Source organism: Aquarana catesbeiana, linkage group LG03 (genome assembly GCF_042186555.1).
Source record: "Aquarana catesbeiana isolate 2022-GZ linkage group LG03, ASM4218655v1, whole genome shotgun sequence".
Classification (NCBI taxonomy): domain Eukaryota; kingdom Metazoa; phylum Chordata; class Amphibia; order Anura; family Ranidae; genus Aquarana; species Aquarana catesbeiana.
Window position 1 is genome coordinate 110,941,890 of NC_133326.1, and position 23,510 is coordinate 110,965,399.

The 23,510-nt window shown below is 43.6% G+C and overlaps 1 protein-coding gene across 1 annotated transcript in view; it reads left to right on the forward strand.

The window, feature by feature from the left end:
- SNX1 (sorting nexin 1) overlaps window positions 1-23,510 on the forward strand; it is a 111,580-nt gene that overhangs the window by 16,881 nt on the left and 71,189 nt on the right. The gene's annotated exons all lie outside the window — the stretch shown is intronic.

Sequence of the window (23,510 nt, forward strand, 5' to 3'; positions counted from 1 at the left end):
CTTTTGATGGTATTTGATCACCTCTGCCGTTTTTATTTTTTGCGCTATAAACGGAAAAAGACTGAAAATTTTGAAAAAAAATGATATTTTCTACTTTTTGTTATAAAAAAAATCCAATAAACTAAATTTTAGTCATACATTTAGGCCAAAATGTATTCGGCCACATGTCTTTGGTAAAAAAAATGTCAATAAGCGTATATTTATTGGTTTGCGCAAAAGTTATAGCGTCTACAAACTAGGGTACATTTTCTGGAATTTACACAGCTTTTAGTTTATGACTGCCTATGTCATTTCTTGAGGTGCTAAAATGGCAGGGCAGTACAAACCCCCCCCAAATGACCCCATTTTGGAAAGTAGACACCCCAAGGAAATTGCTGAGAGGCATGTTGAGCCCATTGAATATTTATTTTTTTTGTCCCAAGTGATTGAATAATGACAAAAAAAAAAAAAAAAAAAAAAAAATTTACAAAAAGTTGTCACTAAATGATATATTGCTCACATAGGCCATGGGCATATGTGGAATTGCACCCCAAAATACATTCAGCTGCTTCTCCTGAGTACGGGGATACCACATGTGTGGCACTTTTTGGGAGCCTAGCCGCGTACGGGGCCCCGAAAACCCAGCACCACCTTCAGGATTTCTAAGGGCATACATTTTTGATTTCACTCCTCACTACCTATCACAGTTTTGAAGGCCATAAAATGCCAAGATGGCACAACCCCCCCCCAAATGACCCCATTTTGGAAAGTAGACACCCCAAGCTATTTGCTGAGAGGCATGGTGAGTATTTTGCAGCTCTCATTTGTTTTTGAAAATGAAGAAAGACCAGAAAAAAAAATTTTTTTTTTTCAATTTTCAAAACCTTGTGACAAAAAGTGAGGTCTGCAAAATACTCACTATACCTCTCAGCAAATAGCTTGGGGTGTCTACTTTCCAAAATTGGGTCATTTGGGGGGGTTTTGTGCCACCTGGGCTTTCCATGGCCTCCGAAACTGTGATAGGCAGTGAAGAGTGAAATCAAAAATTTACGGCCTTAGAAAGCCTGAAGGCGGTTCTTGGTTTTCGGGGTCCCGTACGCGGCTAGGCTCCCAAAAAGTCCCACACATGTGGTATCCCCGTACTCAGGAGAAGCAACAGAATTTATTTTGGGGTGTAATTTCACAAATCCCCATGGCATGTTTGAGCAATATAACATTTAGTGACAACTTTGTGCAAAAAAAAAAAAAAAAAAAAAAAAATTTGTCTCTTTCCCGCAACTTGTGTCACAATATAAAATATTCCATGGACTCGACATGCCTCTCAGCAAATAGCTTGGGGTGTCTACTTTCCAAAATGGGGTCATTTGGGGGGGTTTGAACTGTCCTGGCATTTTATGCACAACATTTAGAAGCTTATGTCACACATCACCCACTCTTCTAACCACTTGAAGACAAAGCCCTTTCTGACACTTTTTGATTACATGAAAAAATTATTTTTTTTTGCAAGAAAATTACTTTGAACCCCCAAACATTATATATTATTTTAAAGCAAATGCCCTACAGATTAAAATGGTGGGTGTTTCATTTTTTTTTTTCACACAGTAATTGCGCAGCGATTTTTCAAACGCATTTTTTGTGGAAAAAACACACTTTTTTAAATTTTAATGCACTAAAACACACTATATTGCCCAAATGTTTGATGAAATAAAAAAGATGATCTTAGGCCGAGTACATGGATACCAAACATGACATGCTTTACAATTGCGCACAAACGTGCAGTGGCAACAAAATTAATACATTTTTAAAAGCCTTTAAAGGTTACCACTTTAGATTTACAGAGGAGGTCTACTGCTAAAATTACTGCCCTCGATCTGACCTTCGCGGTGATACCTCACATGCATGGTGCAATTGCTGTTTACATTTGACGCCAGACCGACGCTTGCGTTCGCCTTAGCGCGAGAGCAGGGGGGACAGGGGTGCTTTTTTTTTTTTTTTTTTTTTTTTTTTTTTCTTTATTATTTTTTTGCTTTTTTATCTTATTTTTAAACTGTTCCTTTCATATTTTTTTTTAAATCATTTTTATTGTTATCTCAGGGAATGTAAATATCCCCTATGATAGCAATAGGTAGTGACAGGTACTCTTTTTTGAAAAAATTGGGGTCTATTAGACCCTAGATTTCTCCTCTGCCCTCAAAGCATCTGACCACACCAAGATCGGCGTGATAAAATGCTTTCCCAATTTCCCAATGGCGCTGTTTACATCCGGCGAAATCTAAGTCCTAAAATGCTCGTAGCTTCCGGTTTCTTAGGCCATAGAGATGTTTGGAGCCACTCTGGTCTCTGATCAGCTCTATGGTCAGCTGGCTGAATCACCGGCTGCATTCTCAGGTTCCCTGTTGAGACAGGAGAGCCAGAGAAAAACACGGAAGACGGTGGGGGGGGGGGCATTCCCTCCCACTGCTTGTAAAAGCAGTCTAGAGGCTAATTAGCCACTAGGATTGCTTTTACATGAAAGCCGACCGCTGGCTGAAAAGAATGATACCAAGATGATACCTAAACCTGCAGGCATCATTCTGGTATAACCACTCAAAGTCGTGAATGGCGTACCTGAAGACAAAAAAATGGTTAACAATAAAGCACAGTAAACGGTAAAGTATAAAAAATTGCATACCTGAAAAGCAAACATGATAAAACATAATAACAATAAAACATTGCAGAATAGAATACAGTAAAAAAGAGCAGAACACCAGAGAGAGAATAGAGAGAGAGAGAACAATAAAACGACAACTATTTTTTTTTATTTTTGTTTGTGTGTTTTTTTTTTTTTTTACACTTTTTTTTTGTAACTGTAACTTTTATAACTGTAACCGGTTCCAGGTTCGGGTCTCTCAAAATGTGATGGCATCTTGGGAGACCCTGTGAAAGTGTGCCTAGTCTGTGCAATGCTGTACCCTACGCTAATACTCAACTAGTGAATGGTAGCGTTCAAAACATTCACCAATGCAAAGACCAGGATTATCAGGACAGGAGGGACAATAATAACGGGTGTCACGTCTATATACGCGCTTGCTGCAGACACATCTTTTTTGGGGGGGTTCGTTGGGTAGGGGTACTCGGGAGGACATATAAATGCCTCTCATGCAGCCGACTGCATTTGGTTGGGGATGTGAATGGGGGAAGTACGGGCGCTGCAGAAGTGGTGGGTTCCCAATTAGGATTGGCGAATGCAGCAGGAAGGGCACTATGGGCACGACGGGCCTGTGTTTGTCTTTTTGGTGGCAGCGGGACACTACTTGTGCTTGCCACCTCACCAGCTTGAACTGCACTTATGGGACTCGCCACGTCACCAAGTGTTACTGCAGTGCTGGTATGACTACGACCGGGGTGTACTAGGCCGCTGGCGCTTGCCAGTTCACCAAAACGCTACAAAAAAAAGTGACAGTGATCGATCGATACTGCACTTGGGTGGGCTGGGCCGGGCGGAGGGGCAAAACACAGGTGCTAGCAGGTATCTGGGCTTATCCCACTAACACTGCGTTTTTGGGAACCCTAAACTGCTGGGGACGCTAGTATAGATCTGATCGGATCAGATATTGATCCGATCAGATACTATACCACTAAGGGAGGTGTACGGTGCGTGCGTGGGTGTTAGTGGTACTGGCGCTAATCTGACGCTGCTTGGGGCTGGTGCTTGCCAGTTCACCAAAATGCTACCAAAAAAACTGTTAGCGATCGCAGGGATCAGGCCTGACTCTGCGAACGCTGCAGTTATGCGTTTAGTGTTTTGTAAGTGACAGTGATCGATCGATACTGCACTTGGGTGGGCTGGGCGGAGGGGCAAAACGCAGGTGCTAGCAGGTATCTGGGCTGATCCCGCTAACACTGCGTTTTTGGGAACCCTAAACTGCTGGGGACGCTAGTATAGATCTGATCGGATCAGATATTGATGTGTTCAGATACTATACCACTAAGGGAGGTGTACGGTGCGTGTACGGTGCGTGCGTGGGTGTTCGCGGTACTGGCGCTAATCTGACGCTGCCTGGGGCGACGCATATCACCGCCGGGCGATCAGGGGGCTAAACCTTTATTCGGTAATAAACGGCGGGTGCCCTGACACTAAAAAAAATAAACGAACTAACCAGCGTCACCCGTAACAGTTATACGGTGATCAGTGGTGAAAGGGTTAACTAGGGGGCAATCAAGGGGTTAAAACATTTATTCGGTAGTATATGGGGGTCCCTGTCGCTATAAAACGCTGACAGCGAACCTAAATATTTACGTTCCTAACTAGCGTCACCAGCGACACTAATACAGCGATCAGAAAAATGATCGCTTAGCGACACTGGTGACAGGGGGTGATCAAGGGGTTAAAACTTTATTAGGGGGGGTTAGGGGGGTACCCTAGACCTACAGGGGGCTAATACTAACTGTCCTACCACTGCTAACTGTCACAAACTGACACTATGCAGTAATCAGGAAAAAAACAAAACAAAACAAAAAAACCTGCTTGGTGTCAGTTTGTGACAGGGGGGGGGGGTGATTGGGGGGGGATCGGGGGGCGATCGGGGGGGGGATCGGGGGTGTTTAGTGTGCCTGGCATGTTCTACTGTGTGTGTGTGTGTGTTGGTGCACTTACATGTCTTCTCTCCTCGGTGCTGGAACGGAAACTGGCCAGCCGAGGAGAGATGACATCACATCCTCTGCCTCTGTGTACTATACAGAGGCAGGGGATGTTTCTCATTGGCTGGGAGCGATCGCGAGGGGAGTGCCACGATCGGATGGTCTCCCCCTCGTCTCTCAACTCTCCCAGCCAAACGCCGACCGCCGATGGCACCGGGGGGGGGTCCGATCGGACCCCCCGCCCGCGGGAAGGCAATCACGTACCAGGTACGTGATTTTGCCTGCCCGTGCCGCTCTGCTCACGTATATATGCGTGAGGCGGTCGGCAAGTGGTTAAGCCTATATGTCAGATCATCTTTTTTTGGTAATACTGACATATTATCACACACATAGGTTGGACTTGTCTTTTTTCGACCTCACCTACTATGTAACTTTATATGTAACTGTCATTTTCTGTACATTTCATGGCAAGACGTGAAATAACACGAGTCATGTAGGTGCATCGGGGCAGAGCAAGTGTGTTGTGATGTGAGGCGTGAAGGTCATAGAGTATTATAGTCTCTGCACTGAGATTTCATACTCTGGAGAGATTCACTAGAGGGGGTATGTTCCATGGTTAAGACCTGTGTTGGCACAATACAGAGGTTCCTATTGCAATTTTACTTAAAGCTGAAGTTCAGTTACTGTATGGCAGTTTTTACAATATACAGTAAAACCTTGGATTGCGAGCATAATTTGTTTCGGAAGCACTTGTATATCAAAGCAAATTTCCCCATAAGAAATAATGGAAACCCAAATGATTCCTTCCACAACCATTTATTCATAAATCCTTCCGTTTATAGTCCATATAAAAATATTATAGCAATGTCCATGCACAAATGGAAGCTTCCACAAGGGAATTGGAAGCAAAATCCAGCAGGAGCTCCAGAGTATAAGAGAGAAGAGAGGCGCCTCTAAGTGTAGCAATATGGTTACATTTAATGAAGGTACAACATTTAGCAACTCGCATGGTTGATGATTAAGGCTGCATTCACACCTGAGCGTAGCTTTTCAGGCAGAAAATCGCGCTGTTTTACCACGATTTTGCGGCTGTTTTTGCTGCGTTTTTTACCGCTATTTGCTGCGATTTTGTGCAGGGCAAAAGGTCACCAATGTAAAAAGCAGAAAAAACGCCCAAATCTGCCTTAAAAAAAAAAAAAAAAAAAAAAAAGATTCCAGAACTTGTTTGAGCTGCAGGCGTTTTGTAGCTTCTGGCTTCAGGCGTTTTGTAGTGGAGATGTGAACCATATTCATAGAGAATAATTGATTTTTTTTTTTCCCCTCCAGCGTTTTGTAGCCTTAAAGAGGCATATCTAAGTATGCAAGCATCTGGGCTAAAGCTGTCCACATAGACCGTCGTCTGCACCGCCGGCTTTTACCGCTGTCAGTCTGCAATCATGACCGGGAAGACTACCCTGCAGTAGAGGCTTGAACCGCTTGTGGAGCTAAGCGTGGAAGGGATAACGTCAATGGTGGTGTGGAGGATGGTCTATGTGGACAGCTTTACCCCGGATGCCTGCATACTTCGATATGCCTCTTTTAATCAACCATGTGAGTTGCTACCTTGTATTTAGCGCTCCCAAAACGCCCTGCCCATTGGAATGAATGGGCAGCGCTTTTAAAGCAGCCCAAAAAAATTGCTCATCTCTCTCCAATAATGTTTAAATTATGCTATAAATGGACTTCTAGAGGAAAAAAAAAAAAACTTGAGAGTAACTTGGTTTAAAAGTGTTTTGCAAGACAAGCAACATTTTTTTTAAGAAATTTCGACTTGATATACTAGCGTTGTCTTGATATACAAGTAGGGTCATGTCACAACTGAGTATAAAAGAGAAGAGAGGCACCTCTATGTGTAGCAATATGGTTACATTTAATGAAGGTACAACATTTAGCAACTCACATGGTTGATGATTAAAAGAGGCATATCTAAGTATGCAGGCATCCGGGGTAAAGCTGTCCACATAGACCATCCTTCACACCACCATTGACGTTATCCCTTCCACGCTTAGCTCCACAAGCGGTTCAAGCCTCGCTTTCAGATCACTCTACTGCAGGGTAGTCTTCCCGGTCATGATTGCAGACTAACAGCGGTAAGAGCCGGCGGTGCAGAGGACGGTCTATGTGGACAGCTTTACCCCAGATGCCTGCATACTTAGATATGCCTCTTTAACCACTTCCCGACCGCCGCACGACGATGTATGTCCTAAGTTTGAACGGGGATATCGTTGTTATGGCAGCAGCTAGCTGCCACAACCCCGGTATCCCCGTTTTCGTGCGGCGGCCGGCTTTCAGATAAAAGTGGTCCCTGCGGCGGATTCGCCGCGAGATCACTTTTATCGGTGGCGGGAGAGGGGCCCCCCCCCCTCCCGCCGCGATCCGGTGCCCTCCGCCGCTTACCGGAGCCGTCGGTAGCGGCGGAGGCGATCGCGTCCTCCTCTGTGGTGTGTCTGGAGACGAGTGAGGCCAAGATGGCGCTCACTCGTCTCCATGACACTGTTGGGCGGAAGCGACGTCAAAACGTCACTTCCGTCCACGCCTCTTAAAGGCATATTTTTTCAAATGTCATTTTTCTAAATGACTTTTTTTTTTTTTTTTATTCCATTTTAGTGTAAATATGAGATCTGAGGTCTTTTTGACCCCAGATCTCATATTTAAGAGGTCCTGCCATGCTTTTTTCTATTACAAGGGATGTTTACATTCCTTGTAATAGGAATAAAAGTGACACAATTTTTTTTTTTTTTTTTAAACCGTGTAAAAATAAATAAAATATTGTAAAATAAATAATAAAAAAAAAAAAACATTTTTAAAACCCCCCTGTCCCGACGAGCTCGCGCGCAGAAGCGAACGCATACGCGAGTAGCGCCCGCATATGAAAACGGTGGTCAAACCACACATGTGAGGTATCACAGCGACCGGTAGAGCGAGAGCAATAATTCTAGCCCTAGACCTCCTCTGTAGCGCAAAATATGCAACCTGTAGAATTTTTTAAACGTCGCCTATGGAGATTTTTGAGGGTAAAAGTTTGACGCCATTCCACGAGCGGGCGCAATTTTCAAGCATGACATGTTGGGTATCAATTTACTTGGCGTAACATTATATTTCACAATCTAAAAAAAAATTGGGATAACTTTACTGTTGTTTTATTTTTTTATTCAAAAAAGTGAATTTTTTCCAAAAAAAGTGCGCTTATAAGACCGCTGCGCAAATACGGTGCAAAAAAAGTATTGCAATGACCGCCATTGTATTCTCTAGGGTGTTAGAAGAAAAACCATATATAATGTTTGGGGGTTCTAAGTAATTTTCTAGCAGAAAAACCTGTTTTAAACATGTAAACACCTAAAATCCAAAACAAGGCTGGTCCTTAAGTGGTTAAGGCCCCATTCACACCTGAGCGTTTTGTAGCTTGAAGCCTCAAGCTACAAAACGCTGGAGGGGAAAAAATCAATTATTCTCTATGAATATGGTTCACATCTCCGCTACAAAACGCCTGAAGCGCCAACAAGTTCTGGAACCTTTTTTTTTATAGGCAGATTTGGGCGCTTTTCTGCTTTTTACATTGGTGACCTTTTGCCCTGCACCAAATCGCGGTAAAAAATGCAGCGAAATCGCGGTAAAAACCGCCGCAAAATCGTGGTAAAATAGCGCGATTTTCTGCCTGAAAAGCTATGCTCAGGTGTGAATGCAGCCTTAATCATCAACCATGTGAGTTGCTAAATGTTGTACCTTCATTAAATGTAACCATATTGCTACACCTAGAGGTGCCTCTCTTCTCTTTTATACTCAGTTGTGACATGACCCTACTTGTATATCAAGTCGAAATTTATTAAAAAATGTTGCTTGTCTTGCAAAACACTTTTAAACCAAGTTACTCTCAAACCAAAGTTTTACTGTATAGGAGAGAAAAAAAGGGAATTTTAGAATAATGAAAAGTCAAAAAGTGCATATAGTATAATGATAGTTTGTTTTTTTTTTTCCTCTAGAAGTCCATTTATAGCATAATTTAAACGTTATTGGAGAGAGATGAGCAATTTTTTTGGGCTGCTTTGAAAGCGCTGCCCATTCATTCCAATGGGCAGGGCATTTTGGGAGCGCTAAATACAGCGCTCCCAACCCGCCCCAAAGATGCTGTTTACAGGACTTTTTGGAACGTCCTGTCCGAGTGTGAAAAGTCACACTGGAATGAATGGGAGGCGGTTTTCAGGCGCTTAGCAGAGGCTATTTCCAGCGCTAAAGTGCCTGAAAACCGCCCCAGTGTAAAAGGGGTTCTAACTCCTGAAGAAATTGGAAATCAGCAAACACTTAGTTTCTCTATTTTTGTGATTATGCTATAAATGGATCTTTAGAAGAGTGTTCGAATTGAGAATAATAGACAGGCAGTATGGGGAATATGAGCATAGTGGTGTTGTATTTTACTATGTATGTCTTGTTATATCAGGCTTGAGTGTGTACTATTTTATGATTGTTTAAATAAAAACATATATTTTTTATTATACTGTGTGCCAGGGCTCAAATTTCATCCTGGTTCCTGTTCTGCCGTCCAAATGCTCCACACACCCCATACTCTGCTTGCCCATCTGCAGGCCCAGGTAGAGGGGAGGGAGGAGAAGAGGACACATGTCTGCTTTCCTCCCCTTCTTGTTGTGACGTCACTTCCGGGTCCCCGTTGACCTTCATGGTCATAATGATCATGGCCGTAATGTAATGAAGTGTAATTTGCATTACATTCAGTGGAGCATAGAGAAGACATCCAGTGTCTTTTAGACCCTGGATGTCTCATTAAAGAGAAACTGTCATCAAGATGGGAAAAAAAGGTTAAAGCAGAGTTCCAAAAACATTTAACAATTTAAAAAAAAAAAAAAAAATTCTTAAGTTAATACATTGCCATATAATACTTGCGTTTTTACCGCAATTCGCCCCCCGATGTCACGTTTAATACCCGAAAGAAACTTATAATAATCATTGCTGGCCATTGTCATTTTACTTGTGGGCATGTGAGGCCCACAAGCATTTATTTCCGGGATACGGTGCAGCTGAGCGACCAGCATGCACCGCCCCATTCTCGCGAATGTGCAGTAATGTGCCATAGTGGCACTGTAAAGTATACAGGTTCCCATAACAATGGGCGTCAGAAGTGCACGCCCCGTTGTTATGGCAACCTAGCACTCGGCGCTGCCCACTGACTCCTGGGAAATGATGACACATATCTCCCAGGAGCAGTAGTGAGCAGAGGCTCCGAGGGAAGTGATGTAAGGAGCCTAGGTGATGAAGGAAGATTTCAAGGGACCACATAGCAACAGGCATAAAAAGGTAAGTAAAACAAAAAATTTTCTCCAAATGTTTTTCTCTGTATTATTTCATGCACATTAATGACATATATTTTTTTTGGGTGGTACTCCACTTTACAATTAAAAAAAAAATTTTTTTTTTTTTTTTTTAAATTAAAGTTTCGCCCAAGCACATTTTGAGGCCTTCCCCCACATATACACAGATACAAATGTAATGGCACGCAGTGGGGTGCCTACACCTTTCTATTGCGACACACGTGTTACATATCCCCGTGCACGCTCAAATGAGCGCAATAATTCTAGCACCAGACCTCCTTTGTAACGCATAACTGATGACCTATGGGGGTCTCTTACAACGTTGCCTATGAAAAATATAGGATACTGAAGTTTGTTGCCATTTCACAGGCACTCGCAGATTTAAGGTTTGACAGGTCGGGTATCTTTTTCTTGGTGCAACCTCTGCTTTTACAGTTAGGTTCATATAAATTTGGACACAGGCACAATTTTAGTTTTTTCAGGTATTTACCAAACATATTCCATCTATAGTTATACAATGGATATGGGCTGAAAGTGCACTCTCTTAGGTTTAATTTGAGGGTATGTACATCCAATTCCAAGGAAGGGTTTAGGAATTACAGCTTTTAAGAATAGGCATCCCCTCTTTTTTTAGGGACCAAAAGTAATCGGACAATTGAATCAAAAGCTGTTTCATGGCCAGGTGTGGGCTACTTCCTCATTATTTCTTTACCAATTAAGCAAGTGAAAGGTCTGGAGTTGATTCCAAGTGTGGTATTTGCATTTGGACTCTATTGCTGTAAACCTACATTTTGTGTTCAAAGGAGCTGTCCATGCAAGTGAAACAGGCCATTGTAAGGCTTCAAAAACTAAACAAATCCGTCAGAGAGATGACAGCAACATTAGGAGTGACCAAATCAACAGTTTGGCACATTCTGAGGAATGAAAAAAGCACTGCTGAGCTCAGCAACATAAAAAAGGCCTGGACATCTACAGAAGACAACAGTGGTGGATGATTGCAGAATTGTTTCTATGGTAAAGAAAAACCCATTCACAACATCCAGACAAGTGAAGGACACTCTCCAGGAGGTTGGCGTATCATTGTCAAATTCTACAATCGAAAGAAGACTTCACGAGAGCAGACACAGAGGGTTCACAACTAGGTGCAAACCATTCATAATCCTGAAGAATACAAATGCCAGATTAGATTTTGCCAAAAAACATCTAAAAAAGCCAGACCAGTTCTGGAAAAGCATTTTTTGGACAGATGAAACAAAGATTACCCGTATTTTTCCGTGTATAAGACGCTATTTTTTCCTAAAATAATAGCCTGAAAATCGAGCGGCATCTTATACACGGTCAGTCAGCCTGGGAGACAGCCGCGCAGGTGCGTTGCTGCCCATAGATGGTCAAACGGCTTCCTCCAATCACGAGCCGTATGTTACTGACATCAGCTGGAGGTGAGGGGGGAAGTGGAGAGTGCACAGATGCAACAGGGACTGGAGTGTTCTGAGCAAGATGTCAGAAAATAATACAAAAGTAAGTGATTGTCTTACTCTGCAAAAGTCAAACCAAATGTAGCCAGCTATGCAAAAGAGCATATGAATAGAGCTGCAGATAAACAGTTTGTAGTTCCCTCCACTGAGTGTATAATCAGACAGTGAAGAAAACAGGAAGAACAACCCCTGCATAAATATGCTGGTATTTAAACATGAACTGTAATGTGTTCTGTTTTACCTATGTTTAAAATATTGATTTCTTAATTTTGGGTTGAAAAAGTGGGGGGCGTCTTATACACGGAAAAATACAGTAATCTGTACCAGAATGACTGATAGAAAGTGTGGAAAATGCTTGGAATAGCTCACGATCCAAAGCACACGTCATCTGTAAAACATGGTGGAGGCAGTGTGATGGCATGGGCATGCATGGCTTCCAGTGGCACTGTGTCATTGGTGTTTATTGATGATGTGAAGTTGATTGGACGGCGCTTCATAGTACAGATGGACAATGATCCAAAAGCAACCCAGGAGCTTTTGAAAGAAAAAAGTGGAATATTCTGCAATGGCCGAGTCAATCACCTGATCTCAACCCAATTGAACATGCATTTCACTTGCGGAAGGCAAAGCTAAATGCAGAGGGACCCACAAACAAAACAACTGAAGACAGCTGCAGTTAGAGCAAAGCATCAGGCGGAAACCCAGTCTTTGGTAATGTCCATGGGTTCCAGACTTCTGGCAGTCATTGCCAGTAAAGGATTCTCAACAAAATATTAAAAATGAACATTTTATTTATGATTCTATTTATTTGTCCAATTACATTTGAGCCCCTGAAAATGGGAGGACTGTGTAATAAAAATGGTTGCAGTTCCTAAAATTTGTACTTGAAATTTATGTTCAACCCCTTGAATTAAAGCTGAATTTCTGCATTTCAAATTAATTTGGATTGTTTTGTTTTAATTTTATTCCTGTGGCATACAGAGCCAAAAGTATGAAAATTGTGCCTATGTCCAAATATATATGGACCTAACTGGATATTTTACCAAAAATTGGGTAATTGTGTTTTTGTACCTCCTAAAATGAACTTTTAATGTGTTTTTCGCCGCAAGATCACTTTTATCGACGGTGGGAGAGGGGCTCCCTCCACTAACCAGAGCCGTCGGCAGTGGTGGAGGCGATTGAATCTTCACCCTTGCTGGGCATGGAGACGAGTGAGTGGAAGATGGCCCCCGCCCATCTCCATAACAATGCATGGGTGAAGTGACTTCATAATGTCACTTACACCCATAGCTCTTAAAGGGCCATTTAAAAAAAAAAAAAAATTGAATGTCAATTTTTTTTTTTTGTAAATGAGATCTGAGGTCTTTTTGACCCCAGAGCTCATATTTAGGAGGTCCTGTCATGCTTTTTTCTATTACAAGGGATGTTTACATTCCTTGTAATAGGAATAAAAGTGAAACAATTTTATTTTTTAAAAAAAACAGTGTACAGATAAAAGGTAAAAAGAATAAGAAAACATACGTGAGTAGCGCCCGCATGTGAAAACGGTGTTCAAACCACACATGTAAGGTATCGCCCCGATCGATAGTGAGAGCAATAATTCTAGCCCCAGACCTCCTCTGTAACTTAAAACATGCAACCTGTAGAATTTTTCAAATGTTGCCAATGGAGATTTTTAAGGGTAAAAGTTTGTCGCCATTCCACGAGCGGGGGCAATTTTGAAGTGTGACATGTTGGGTATCAATTTACTTGGCGTAATATTATCTTTCACAATATATAAAAAGATGGGCTAACTTTACTGTTTTATTTTTTAATTTAAAAAAGTGTATTTTTTCCAAAAAAAGTGCGCTTGTAAGACCGCTGCGCAAATACGGTGTGACAAAGTATTGCAACGACCGCCGTTTTTATTCTCTAGGGTGTTAGGAAAAAAAATGTATAATGTTTGGGGGTTCTAAGTAATTTTCTGTCAAAAAAAGAAAATGTTTTTAACTTGTAAACAGCACATCTCAAAAAGAAGCTCGGTCCTTAAGTGGTTAAATGTGTGCAAAAAAATAAAAAATGGCTTTGGCTGCTTAAAGGATAAGTTCACCTTCAGGAACATGTTACATGTTTCACCCGTAAGATTTGTTTAAAAAAAAAAAAACTGGCCCATAATGTCAGCTGGCTCCTAGATTCAAAGCAAATTTGTTAAGCCTTGCTGGATTGGATGCACTATGACTCTTTCTGGTGCATTGAGGCCTGATTCACACCTATGCAGGCTGCAGTTTGCATATTCCAAGTGCATTTTGCGTTTTTTCAGTACACGATTTTGATCCATTGAAGTCTTTGAAACCAAAAAACAGAAAAAGTCCCTTGCCCTTTCCATAAAATGCACAGATGTGAAAGTGAACCATAGGAAACCATGTTAAATGGACTGTAGTGTGTTTCTGCAAAACTGACAACGTACTAAAAAATGCATAGGTGTGAGCCAGGCCTAAACGTCCCTTGCTTTTTTTTCTTATCCTATATTTTGTTTATATTTAGAAAGTTGGTACCATTAGACCTCTTGCACACGATACTCCTATTTTGAGCATCTATTTTTTTTCAGTCGTGGTGTTTTAATTTTATTTTTTTTGTATGTATTTTCACGCATATGCATTTGCGCATTTTCGCGCGCAAACTTATTCTCATGTTCACAATATGTTAATGGACACTTGCGCACAAATGTGCACGATTGAGCATGAGCCGTAAATTACTGACCAAAAATGCTGATTTTTCTAGCTTTTTTTTTTTTACTGAAGAATACATAGCGCTTGTTTGCGCGCCTGTGTGAAGAGGCACATTACAATCCTAGGGTCACAGGCGCCTGGGTGCAGAAGTATTTCTGGCGCCCCACATAGGCGTGGTCATCTTACTATCCCCTCCCCTTTTATAAAGGTTTCTATGGCAACGACTCAAACACAGAGATGCTCTCCTAAGGAGTCTTTGTTACCCTGTGATCCTCCCACAATCTCTTAAACGTAAACAAAATACAGGAAGAGAAGCAGAGTACTCTAATGGGACCTGGAGGGGGGGTCTCTAATGGACACAGAGGGCCTCTGTTAGAGAGTTTGTAAGAAAGAGCCCCCAGGCGTACAGCAGACGTGATACAGGAGATGGTCAGAGACTGCAGATGTGATACAATGCAGAGATCAATGCAGCCTACTAGTGCCCACCAAATTCAGCCTCATCAGTGGCCATCAAATAAAAACATTCAGGGGCAACCACAATTGGAAGCGCTAATCTGGACAGTCTTGAAAGGACAAACAATCAAAAAGCTCAATGAGATAAAATCATGTGCCAATTTAATAATGACATATACTTAGATGAACGGTTATCTAAAAAATCTCCTTGCATAGATGGAGCGACTGCACAACATGCTCCTCACTGTGACAGTACCTTGAGCAACAGTCAGTGGTAGACTGGCTTGGTGAAGCAATGCTGCGATGGCAAAACCTTCATGTATTCCTGGATGTCACTAGGAGGAGGGAAGCCAGTGTGTGCAAAGCCAGATGGACAATATGAGGCCTCAATTGAATCCCCAGTGATATGTGGCAGGATGGTGGAACAACCATGGAACAAGGAAGGGACCGAGAGGCCGCTGGAGCAACCACCGACTGGAGCTGGTGGATGGAAACCCCTGAGCGTGACGTCTTACGATCGGGGAACACAAGTCCAAAACGAGGCTTGAAGCACAAAGGGTGGAGTGCAAGCCGAGGAGAATGGAAAGAGGATGGCTGTCGTCTTGACAACGCATATCTGGCGTGGCCCTTCTTCAGGTCATGTGACAGACAGCCAATGGGGTTTAAATGGGGGTGGACCGAGGGAAGGTTCACATATTTAAAGGAACCATGATTGGCCTCTCCACCGCAGCATACCTCCATTGTTGAAGCAACCTGATGACAATAATCGAATCTGCATACACTGCAACTACTCAAAGACAAGGGGAACATTAAAAGTAATGGACAAGAAAAATGGTTAGAATATGAAGAAGGAAAAAAATAAATTAAACAATGTCACAATTGAGAAAAAAAATGTAGTAAAGTAAAATAAAAGTAAAACAAAATAAAAAATAATAAATATAAATTACAAGTAAAAATAATGAATAAAAATAATTCCCAAAAGAAACACCCAAAAGAGAAAACTAATCAGCACAAAAAATGTCACAAACTGAAAGCTGCTGAACACAAAGGGTCAAAATTTCAAATCCCTGAGGTAAAATCATAAAACGGGTAGTGCAGTGCTTAGTAAGTCCAAAATGAAAAAAAAAATGTAATGAAAAGACAATCCGTGCAGTCTTCCATGATGAACTACAAGTAATAGCATGTAGGTGCACTTCAAGTAGAGAGAAGACACTGCAGGATTTGGCGGCAGAGGAGAGAGCACTATGCACTGCCTTTTATTTCCTTGATATATGTGACTCTGGAGTGGACAGTGCTGATTAATACATCCATCCAAGAGGGGATTGTCTAGGAAATGTGTGCTGATTTCATCATTTGATACCCCAAGTGGGAAGGCGTATAACACCCTCTATAACCAAAGGTCCACTCAGTGAGGTAAGTGGCCATCTTCTACTCTGGAGGTTTTGATATTCCCACAAAGTCACCTGCATGCTATTACTTGTAGTTCATCACAGAAGACTGCACGGATTGTCTTTTCATTACATTCATTACATTTTTTTGTTTTTCATTTTGGACTTACTTAGAGCTGCACTACCTGTTTTATAATTCCCAAAAGAAGTATTAAATTCTGAAAAAGAAAATATTAAAATAATAAATTGTCATCAGGTGTGCTGCGGTGGAGAAACCAATCATGGTTCCTTTAAATTTGTGATCCTTCCTGCAGTCCACCCCTATTTAAAGCGGGGTTCCACCCAAATTTTGAACATTATCTCTATGCATTCTCTTCCTTGCTGTGTAAAAAAAATTTAAATCGCCGTAATTAATTTTTTTTTTCTAATCTTCTTAGCACTTCCTGGTTTTCCTCCCATGGGATTAGGTGTGTTTCTAGCCTCTCCCAGACCTCCCACAGTCCCCTGGGAGCTAGTCTCAGGCTTCCCAGCATGCATTGTGCAACAGCGTCATCACAACATCTCGGTGAATGCTGGGAGCACAGCATTCACCGCATCCAGGAAATACATGCTTGTGGGCTTCAAATGCTCACAATGAAGATGGAAACCGCCTTCAGTGAATTTTATAAGTTATTCTTTACAACGAAATCGGACACAGGCGGACTTATTACACAGAACATGTGAGTAGATAATCATGAGAAGAAAAGTTTGTGAATGAACTCCAAAAAAAAAAAACGATAGATGGGTGGACCCCCGCTTTAAACACCATTGGCTGTCTGTCACATGACCTGAAGAAGGGCCACGCCAGATATGCGTTGTCAAGACGACAACTATCCTTTTTCTCGATTGTAAGATGTCACGCTCGGGTGTTTCCATCCACAAGCTCCGGTCGGTGGTTGTTCTGGCGGCCTCTCGGTCCTTCCTTGTTCCGTGGTTGTTCCACCATCCTGCCACATATCATTGGGGGGTTCGATCGAGGCCTCATTGTCCATCTGTCTTTGCACACGCTGGCCTCCCTCCTCCTAGTGACATCCAGGAATACATGAAGGTTTTGCCATCGCAGCATTGCTTCACCAAGCCAGTCCACCACTGACTGTTGCTCAAGGTACTGTCGCAGTGAGGAGCATGTTGTGCAGTAGCTCCATCTATGCAAGGAGATTTTTAGATAACTGTTCATCGAAGTATATATCATTATTAAATCGGCACATTATTTTATCTCATTGAGCTTTTTGATTGTTTGTCCTTTCAAAACTGTCCCGATCAGTGCTTCCAAGTGTGGTTTCCCCTGAATGTTTTTACTTGTATTCACACCCCTCCTGGTGTGCTCACCCACACAGCTGCTTTTTGGGCTCTTGCTGGACATTCACAAAGTTCCCAGTGCAACATATGTGCCATTTTTCTGGTGCCAGACTGTTTGTCATTTTGGTGCCCACCATTTGCAGCCTTAGATGTGCCCAACAATTGTAGCCTATCGGTGCCCATGGATCACACAGAGCGGCGATCTGCTGTCGAGGAGCTTGGATTTGAATCACCCGAGCGGCCACTGTAACAAAGTCCCGCCTCCTAGACCGGCTCGCGGCTCCTATGGTACAAGTCACACTGATTCAATTTCACGGAATTGGATGAATGTTCTGTCTATCACAGGAGCCATGTTTGTCATGCACAAGGAAAGGAGGAGGGAGGGGAGCACTCGGGCACTCAGGGCTGGGTGCAAGGATTTTTTACTACATAGGCGAAGGTACAATTTTGCCACCCCCCCAACCCATCCGCACCATCCTCTTGCTACTCCCTGTCTGAGGGGGTGGGGCTACGCATTCCTTGCCTCCCCTCACTGGCCACAGGCAGTTGAGGCCAACTAAAACTTCCAATGGCTGGGTTCCCCCCTTAAGCAAACTCCCAGATCACCCCCCCCCCCAAATACTCCCACTTTGATCACACCTCCCCAGATTCCCCCACCCTAATTATACCCCCCCCCCCACCCTGATCACACCTCCCCAGAATACCCCTACCCTGATTACAACCCCAGATACCCCTACACTGATTACACATTGCAGAGCACTCCATCTCTACTAGAGAGAGTGGGGGGCTGAGAGAGAGAGGGGGGGGGGCTGACAGAGCAGGCTCAGAGAGGTGGGGGTTAAGAGAGGAGGGGGATAGAGAGATGGGACTGAGAAAGAGGAAGGTGGAGAGATGAGAGAGACCTCCTAGCCCTGTCTCTATCCACAGTCTCTCCTCTGCCCCCCTATCCCAGTCTGTGTCTGCAGGTAGGTCTGTGTCGGTGTCTAATGCCCAGTACCTTCTTGACCTGGGAGGTGCTCTGCTGCTTGTGCCCCCTGCTCATCCTTGTTCTCCAGGCCTCACTGCTGATGCTGGCATGGAGAGGAGGTTGAAAGAGACGTTGTCCAGGCTTTGGTACTCTGGGATGCTTTTGCTCGCCACTTCGGGAGGCTGTGAAGCTCTTCTCTCTCCTGGGCTCTCAGCTGCCCTCGGTGTTCACCTCCCATGCAGACGCAGCTTCCTTCTGCGGGGCTGCCCACTCGCCATGTGGAGATGCTGCCACACCACCCACGCTCCCGCCGCCACCCACCTGACCTTACAACAGGGCTGGTGCAAGGATTTTTGACACCCTAGGCGAAACCTCATTTTGCCACTATGGCATATGGAAGGCAGGAAGGATCACTATGGTACATGGAAAGCTGGAAGACTATGGCACATTTAGAAAAGAGAGTAAGGGGGAGAGATCACTCATCCAGGGCTGCATTGTCTTCAGAGGCACAGGCAGCGACATCGGGACAGGATCACTGGCTGATTTGAAATCTCCCACCCACACCTGCTTCCCAGGCACAGATTGGCTGCACAAAAGGTGTTGTGGGCAGACACAAGGGGGACATGGGGAGGAGGTGGGACAGACCTAGCCTACCCCCTCCTCGTAGAGGCTATACAGTGGGTGGGGGGATGGGCAGCAGACAAGGCGATTTACACACTGCAGCAGGCGCGCCAGCGGGGAATGTGCACACTGCAGCGGGTGGAGGTGGGGGCACTGAGTGAGGCCACGGCGCCTTCGACTGACGTGCACTCTCGGCCGGTGAACGGCCCTGATTACAACCAGGGGTAGCTGCTGCAGGCACAGTACTGACTGGGCTCGAGGCAGCACACTTGGGACTGACGGTGCCCTGGCACTTTGGCCCCCCCTGCACGAACCCGCCCAGGAGCAGTCATTGGCAAAGATAGCGAAAGCCAGCACCATCACTGTGGTAGCGGTGTGATTTCCAACTTCCACAGGTATGGGCCAAGCTGGACCAGTGCAAAAATTACCATACCTAAACTGCAGCTTTGGGCTGGCAACACAACCTAATGCATGAAAAGTGTAATTTCATCATCTCATCACATTTAAAGGGCATTGTAGGGTATAAGAATCAATGTGTTGGTGATTGAATTGTAGAGTGTGGTATGCTGGATGAATAGTTGACCTTGCTAGAAAAATCCAGAGCTGCATGCAGGATACAGTAGACTTGTAAATAGTTGAATTTCTGCTCTGGGTAAAGTTTATCTTTCCTTACACGTCTTCTACAAGACAGTGCCTCCAGGTTGTGTTAGAGAAAATTCATTGTCAGCAGCACAGACTCGCTTAAGCATGCAGGTGGCAGCCTGCTGTAATACATATAGCGTGACGACTGTGAGATCACCTCTGTTTATTTTTCTTAAAGTTGTCGTCCAGAATAGAATCCCTTTTGTACAGGTGATGACTCATTACACTTATAAACAAGGCCAAGAATAAATCCAAGGAAAAAACCAAGCTTAACTTACCGACCAGCCCGCAGACACCCAAGTAAACCTCTCTAACAGTTAGGGCTGGGGAAAAAATCGTCTTGAATCGAGTTGAGAGGTCAAAGATTTTTTTTTCACCAGGACTGGTGCTGACACCGCGCAGGTCCTGAGGAGCTGCGGGCAGGAGTTTTTAGGCGAGGTCGCGGCTTCGGCCTAGTCCCCGAGACCGGACGCCGCAGACTAGGCCTCACCTAAAAACTCCTGCCCGCAGCTCCTCAGGACCGGCGCGGTGTCCAGAAAAAAAAAAAAAACTTGATTCGAATGGTGAATCTAGTTTTTTTTTTTTTTTTTTCTTTAGAAAATCTCCCAGCTCTACCAACAGTATGCGTTAAAAGCAGGGTTTTAGTCTGCACACATTTGCAAATGCATGCGTAGGCCACAGAGCCTCATCAAGGCACCCTGGTATCTGTGGTACCTAACACTAATTTATAAGTGTCCCCACAGTGGAGGCACATGTTTTCCAATGGATAGGTGAGAGCAGGTGGACTGAAGGGGAGCCACCACTTCTTAAAGGTACAGGAGCACACTGAATACCCAGCATATAGCACAATGGCTGCAAAGGTGTCAGTGCGCTGCCTGACCAAAAACTCAACAGTGATACAAAAATGGTACGCTCATTACACCACAGTTAGGAGATTGATAAAACTGTACTGGGTACACATTGGTTGACTTTCGCTGTTTATAGATTTCTAGAAACCTAAGACAGTGGTGAAGGTGATTAATTAGAGAACTATCCCACAAACACCTGACCTATACTCTCATTTGTAAAATGGGTAATGTGTATTGTTTTGTGTGAATTTTCTTTGTATGTTTGGGACTTTCCCCTTTCTTCTTCCTGTTACAGATTTTCCCTGACTTCCTTTCTAGTAAAACTATTGTGAGCAGAACAGGAAGTAAGGAGAAATGTCTCCAAAGATGGCCATAGATGGATCACAATTTGGCTGGGTCCATTTCCATTTTGACAGAAGTCAGTCTGGAATGCTGGCAAATTTTTGTTGATCAGTAGCTGCTGACCAATGTATTCTGACCACTGTCTGAATACAATGTCCTGTCTGAGGGGACTTCTCCATTCACCTCAGTTGTGTGGATGTAGGAATCTGGTGTGTGTGTGTTGTTTTTTGGTTTTTTTTTTGTTTGTGTTCAGCCCACTGGATAAATGAAAATTAATCATTTTTAGCCAGCTTAACTGAGCCTCGGATAGCAGTAAAAACAAGACCGAAATCCTAATTCTTCTCTACTTCTGTGTGAGCTGTAACATACCATTATATATACACTATATTGTCAAAAGTATTGCGACGCATGCCTTTACACACATATGCACTTTAATGGCATACCAGTCTTAGTCCGTAGGGTTTAATATCGTGTTGGCCCACCCTTTGCAGCTATAACAGCTTCAACTCTTCTGGGAAGGCTGTCCACAAGGTTTAGGAGTGTGTCTATGGGAATGTTTGACCATTCTTCCAGAAGTGCATTTGTGAGGTCAGGCACTGATGTGGACGAGAAGGCCTGGCTTACAGTCTCCTCTCTAATTCATCCCAAAAGTGTTCTATCGGGTTGAGGTCAGGACTCTGTGCAGGCCAGTCAAGTTCCTCCACCCCCAAACTTGCTCATCCATGTCTTTATGGACCTTGCTTTGTGCACTGGTTCAAATCATTTGGTGGAAGGGCGTTTATGGTGTGAGGTTGGTTTGTTCAGGGGTTGTGCTTTTTCCCCTTAGTTCCATTGAAGGGAACTCTTAAGGTGTCAGCATACCAAGACATTTTGGGCAATTTCATGCTCACAACTTTGTCTGAACAGTTTGGGGATGGCCCATTCCGGTTCCAACGTGACTGCGCACCAGTGCACAAAGCAAGGTCCATAAAGACATGGATGAGCGAGTTTGCGGTGGAGGAACTTGACTGACCTGCAGAGTTCTGACCTCAACCTGATAAAACACCTTTGGGAGGAATTAGAGTGGAGACTGCAAAAACAAAGTTGCATACAAGTAGCACTATATAATTGCACTAAAAGCTGGATCAAAATCGTATTGCAGCAGTGTGAACCTACTGCGCTTTGTCCATGTGGGGTAAAGCCACAAGCTCACTTTACTGCCATCATCATCTCCAATTGTACAAACGTACCTTCCTTTCACTCCCCTGTCTCCATGTTTGCTTGAAGTAAGGAAAGGATACCACGTGTAAGCTGCAAATCATGACTAGGACCTCCCCTACTCATTGTATAGAACTGGGTGCCTAATCTGCCAAGCACCAGCGCTGTAACTTTGGAGGAAGAAGTGAGTCACTTACTGTTATCTATGCCAATTAAAAAAAAAAAGTGGCATGTTTTTTCTTCCATATGTATGCATACCATACACATAGATCCTCTTCTACGAAAACTGTAGGGATTTATAGAAAGATTTGTATGTTTTACCAATAAATGAGTAAGCACGATCACTACCTGATGTCTGAGATTTAACATGTTCTCACTAACAAAAGAATTTGTTTACTTATCACTCCCTAAGCATACCTGGTTCTACTCACACTGTTAGGAAACTTTGTTTATGTGTGCTTGACAGGTCTTCTATGCCAGGTAAGCTGAACAGGCCAACCAACCCCTTAATTCCGGTTAGCAGCAGTTTTTGTTTGTCAGTTCTAAAACTGTCAGAATAGATTTGAAGCCATTATAACTTAGGCCCCTTTCACACTGGGGCGGGGGCGGCGTTGGCGGTAAAGCACCGCTATTTTTAGCGGCGCTTTACCGTCGGTATTTGGCCGCTAGCGGGGCGGTTTTACCCCATGCTAGCAGCCGAGAAAGGGTTAAAAACCACCACAAAGCACGCCTGCAGAGTCGCTTTGCCGGCGGTATAGTCGCGCTGTCCCATTGATTTCAATGGGCAGGAGCGGTGTATTCACCGCTCCGAAGATGCTGCTAGCAGGACTTTTTTTCTCCTCTTGCTAGCGCACCGCTCCAGTGTGAAAGCCCTCGGGGCTTTCACACTAGAGAGACCGCAGCGGCTGTTTCGGATCGGTTTGCAGGGGCTATTATTAGCACAATAGCGCCTGCAAACCGCCCTAGTGTGAAAGGGGCCTAACACTACATCTGTTATACTCTGCTGTTTCTTGGAGGAAACAGCACTACGTCTGCTATACTCCGCCGTCAGTTGGGGTGCCCTGAATTTGCATATTTTAGGTGCCAGTGTGTAAAGCGGAACTTTACCTATAACAACTTGATAAAAAATTAATGTTCTGTAGCAAGAAACATATATTCCAATTTAATAATGCTACCAAAATTAGTGTGTTCTGTAAATTGCCGCCCACATTGCAGCTTCCTGGGCTGTAAAGAATAGAAGGGTATAATTCCACTTTAGGACTGTCAGCAGAACAGCGTCTACAAATTTGGCACTGTCTAATAATGAAGAGCAACTGAACATCTGCAGAGCAGGGTGAGACAGTGTATTACTGGATTTTAAACAGTATAGATATTTATATTTAATGTTTTACATAGATATAGCTGCAAAGGGGTCAGCCTAAAGTGATCTAGCAGGACTTCATTTTCCGACTAAAGTTCCACTTTCGTTTTCTGGCTAACTGACCTTTAGGTTCCCAGAAATATCACTGTCTTCATAGACTATGTAGCACTCAAGTGACAGTCTATGATAGAAACATGATGGCAGTCGAAAGC